Below are 5,099 nucleotides of genomic sequence, written 5' to 3'. Positions count from 1 at the left end.
ATCTCTTAGCTTAGCATCTCCTAATATCCTTCTGTCTGCATCTTCCAGTGTCTTCAAGCATCTGGGTCCATGTTGGCCCCTGAGCTTTCTTAAAGACTCCAGTAAACTAATCAAGACCCACCCAGAATGGTCAGTATCACACCTCCATGGAAATAATCTAATCAAAAGCTCTCACCCGCATTTGGATGGGTCACATCTCTATGGAAACAACGTAATCAAAGGACCCACCCATAATCAGTCTACCTTCACAAGATTGCATTAAAAGAACATGGCCTTTCCTGGGGTACATAAGAGTTTCAAACCAACACAGATGCAATATCCTCGCAGTAGCAGTTAGGCCAGTGCTTGCTTGAGCAGACAACTAAGGCACCATTATCTGACCAAGTTGACACATGAATGTAACTATCACATCTCCTGAGAATGCTCTTAACTAGCATATAGAAGCACTACTGATATATGCATATTGATGTTGTATCCTGCCACTTTGCTGAACTTACTAGCTCTAGTAGCTTTGTCATAGATTTTTCAGGACTTCTAAACATAGGATCATGTCATCTACAAATAGTGAAAGTTTTACTTCTTCCTTTCCTATTTGGATGCCTTTTATTTCTTTTTCTTGCCTAATTGCTTTAGGTAAGACCCCTAGCATGATGTTGAATAAAAGTGGTAACAGTGGGCATCGTTGTCTTGTTCCTAATTTAAAGAAGAAAGTTTCAGTCTTTCACTACTGAGTACAATATTAGCTGTGGGTTTTTCGTATTTGTGCTGTATCATATTGAGGAAGTTTCCTACTATTTCTGTCTTTCAAAGTGTGTTTATTAGGAAAAGATGCTGGATTGTGGGGAACTGAGTCTTCATGTTGCCTGAGGCATATCTGGGGTGGTGGCTTAGAATGCTGAGTCACAGGCCTGCATAGAATGCCATGCAGGCCCGCCCTGTAAAGATTTGTGTCTTGTGACTATCATTGTCTTAAACCTAGATTGTATGCACCTTATGTAAACATAGGTCTCTGGTGGGCTCTCCCCCACCTGAGCACCTTTAGCATATACACCTGATCTTCTGAAATAAATAGCTGGAGCAAGGCTGCATTGTCGTCCACGTAGTAAGAGATGCAAGTGGGCCCCCTGCTCCCTTAATTCTTAGCTTTGTGTCCAAGTGGGCCCCCTGCTCCCTTAATTCTTAGCTTTGTGTCCGTGTCTCATTCCTGTGTCGCCCTGTCAGCAATAAGTGGCGCCCGAACAGGGACTTAAGAACCGGACCTGGTTCCTGACAGAAGAATCACTTGAACGAAGGAGGTACAGCGGCGCTGGAACTCGGGTGGAGGTAACGGCTGTGTTTGTGTGCGTTCCATTGTAGAACAACTCCCGAGCATTTTAAGCAGGGTAATGGGTAATGTTGAAGGACACGATAAATATGTTTCCTATATTTCCCTCTTATGGCAGCTGCTGCCGGCCAGCGGTGTCAAGGTGGGGGAGTCACAAATCTTAGAATTGCTATAGGTTATTGAAAAATACTGCTCTTGGTTCCCTACCCTTGGCTCCCTTGAACTGCACGACTGGGAGTGGGTAGGTAAGGAATTGAAGCAAAAACATGCAAGTAGTTGATTTACCTGTTACTATTTGGTCTACATGGTCTTTAATTAAGTCTGTTCTTGAGACTTTAAAAACTGATGATGAGGAAGAATATGAGTCTGATGACAATACTGGTCCCAATCCTCTTTCTGATGATGATAAGGGTAAAAAAGATCCAGTAAAATCTCAAGTTTTTTATTCTTGTCAATGCCCCAAACCTCCTTCTGCGCCTTGCTGGGAGGAATGGCCCCCGCCTCCTCTGCTGCCTCTTCCTGCACATAGCTGTACCCCGGTAGTCAAACCTGCCCGCCTCTCTGGCATACAGCAGGGTCTGGCAGAAGCCAGGCAGCAAGGAGATTTAAAGGCCATATGTTGTCCTGTTGCCTTCCCTGTTACGGTTCGTGAGGAAGTGCCTCCTGGACAAGACGCTAATTATCCTGATGGAGTTTATACTTACTTCCATGAGCATGTCCCATTTGCAGTTCTTAAAGAATTGAAAAAAGCTGTACAAACGTATGGGGTTCATTCCCCTTTTTAAGTTGGCATATTGCAAAGTTTAGCTGAAGGTTCTCGTCTAATTCCTATAGATTGGACCACATTAGCCCTTACAGTCCTTAGCCCAGGAGAATATCTACAATTTAGGACTTGGTGGACTGAGCATGCAGAACTACAGGCTGCACATAATCGGCAACAGAAAGTAAATATAAATTTAGATCAATTACTGGGCCAAGGAGCTTATTCCACTGTTGAAAATCAGTCTGTTTATAATGATCAGGCAATCGAGCAGATTCGCCGTTGTTGTTTGCAAGCTTGGAACAAAGTTGAAGCTAAGGGTAAAGCTGCACAATCCTTCCAAAAGGTTTTAGAAGAGCCAAAAGAATCGTATCCAAATTTCATTGCCTGGCTCCAAGAGGCAATACACCGACAGGTTACTAGTTCAAAGGCTGCCAATACTATTTTGCAGCTGCTAGCATATGAAAATGCTAATAAAGATTGTCAACAAGCCATTGCCCCATTTAAAGGTAAAGTTGCCTATACTGGCCCTAAGTCCAAAGTTTTAGATCTTCCTCATTTCTCTGCCCAGCAAGCTGAACTGGCTGCTGTAATAGCCATCTTAACAGATTTTTCTGAGGCTGTTAATATTTTATCTGATTCTGCCTATGTTGTTCATGTAGTTAGTAAAATTGAAACAGCATCCATTAAGCAACAGTTGCCTCCTTGTTTATTTAACCTTTTTCATGAGCTACAATCAGCTATTTGTGCTCGTGTATCTCCTTTTTATATTACCCATATTCGTTCCCATACCAACCTCCCAGGCCCTTTAGCAGCTGGCAGTGCTGCTGAGGATAAATTATTACTGCCTGTTATTTCAGAAGCTTCTCATTTTCACTCGCTTACTCATCTTAATGTGCAAGGATTCATGACTCGATTTTCCCTTACTAGAAAACAAGCTAAAGACATTGTTTCTTCTTGTCCTAATTGTTAACTGCTTACTGCTCCACCTTTGCAGGATCCTGGTGTTAACCCTCGTGGTCTAGCCCCTAATGATTTATGGCAAATGGATGTTACTCATATCCCTTCCTTTGGCCGCTTAGCCACTGTTCATGTCAGCATTGACATGTACTCTGGCTTTCTTTGGGCCACAGCACAAACCGGTGAAACATTTCGACATGTTCGTACTCACCTTTTTGCCTGTTTTGCCTCTATGGGCTTGCCCCGTGCTTTAAAAACCGATAATGGCCCAGCTTATACATCTGCAAAATTTGCTACTTTTACTACGACTTGGGGCATTCATCATACCACTGGTATTCCTTATAATCCTCAAGGACAAGCTATTGTTGAGCATGTCCATTATACTTTAAAAATTATGTTAACAAAACAAAAAGGGGGAGATGATGGAACTCCCCATGAACGATTATCAAAAGCTTTATTTACTTTAAATTTTCTAAATTTTTATGAAAAACTGGGTGGCACTGCCGCAGAACAACATTTTCCAGCTGAAAAAACAACACTGAAACATTATTTCCAGAAAGCACCTCCTATATGGTGGAAGGACATGCTAACTAATGAATGGACAATGGGTACTTTATTAACATGGGGAAGAGGTTATGCTTATGTTTCCCCAGGTGACGGACGAGCACCACTTTGGATACCGGCCCGACGACTGAAGCCATACCATGAACCCAGCAAAGAAAAGAGAATTCCTATGGGACGTCGAGCCACCAGTGATGCACTTCCAGGGTCTGACACTGAAGACAACAGTGATCGGGCCAACACCCCAAACTAGGGAAGCCCAACATCCAACTTGGGGGCAGATAAAGAAATTATATCTCCGGCATGTGCTCATTCTGAAAATTATACCTATTGGGCTTATATTCCTAACCCCCCATTGCTGCAACAAGGCAACAGTTCGTTCAGTTTTCCCTCCTCCTTATTTTGGCTGCCTGGGTCCAAACCATTGTTGGGCATGGGGGCCACGGGGCATAGGCTGTCAAGGAGACAAAACTAACCCTCTTGCGGGGCATTGCCTCTCCCTTACATCACCCTGTACGGCCCTGGAGGATGGCTGGTTAGCCAGAGACGGGTAAGATTCCTCAGGAAGGAACAACCTAAGACAGGCACAGTCGCAGAGGGGCCTTCAGGAGAAAACTTGGGGGCCAACAGAGGTGGGGCACAGAACCTCACCCCCCCAGCTTTGTGAGGGTCTGAACCCTCACCCCTTTTTAAGGGAGGTCTCCTGCCCCCGTGGCTACTTTGTTTCCCATGCCCGGCTCAGATCGGAGCCCCAGTGGCAGACAGAGATCTAACCAGTCGCTAAAATAAAAAGGGGGATATGTGCGAAACTGAGTCTTCCATGTTGCCTGAGGCATATCTGGGATGGTGGCTTAGAATGCTGAGCCGCAGGCCTGCATAGAATGCCATGCAGGCCCGCCCTGTAAAGATTTGTGTCTTGTGACTACCATTGTCTTAAACCTAGATTGTATGCACCTGATGTAAACATAGGTCTCTGGTGAGCTCTCCCCCACCTGAGCACCTTTAGCATATACACCTGATCTTCTGAAATAAATAGCTGGAGCAGGGCTGCATTGTCTTCCACGTAGTAAGAGATGCAAGTGGGCCCCCTGCTCCCTTAATTCTTAGCTTTGTGTCCGTGTCTCATTCCTGCGTCACCCTGTCAGCAATACTGGATTTTGTCAAATGCCTTTGTTGCATCAATCAATATGATCATGTGTTTTTTCTGCTTTGATTTGTTAATGTGGTATATTACATTAATTGATTTTCTGATGTTGAATCACCCTTGCATACCTGGAATAAAACCCACATGATTATGGTGTATAATTCTTTAAAGTGCTGTTGTATTCGATTTCCAAGTATTTTGTTGAGGATTTTTGCATTTAAATTCATTAGAGAGATTGGTCTGTTATAGTATCGTTATCTGGCTTTGGTATTAGGATGATGTTAGCTTCATAGAATGAGTTAGATAATGTTCTCCTTCAATTTTTTGGAAGAGTTTGAGCAGGATTGATA

The sequence above is a fragment of the Choloepus didactylus genome, chromosome 5, assembly GCF_015220235.1.
Source record: "Choloepus didactylus isolate mChoDid1 chromosome 5, mChoDid1.pri, whole genome shotgun sequence".
Classification (NCBI taxonomy): Eukaryota; Metazoa; Chordata; class Mammalia; order Pilosa; family Megalonychidae; genus Choloepus; species Choloepus didactylus.
Note: the sequence above shows the minus strand (reverse complement) of the source record.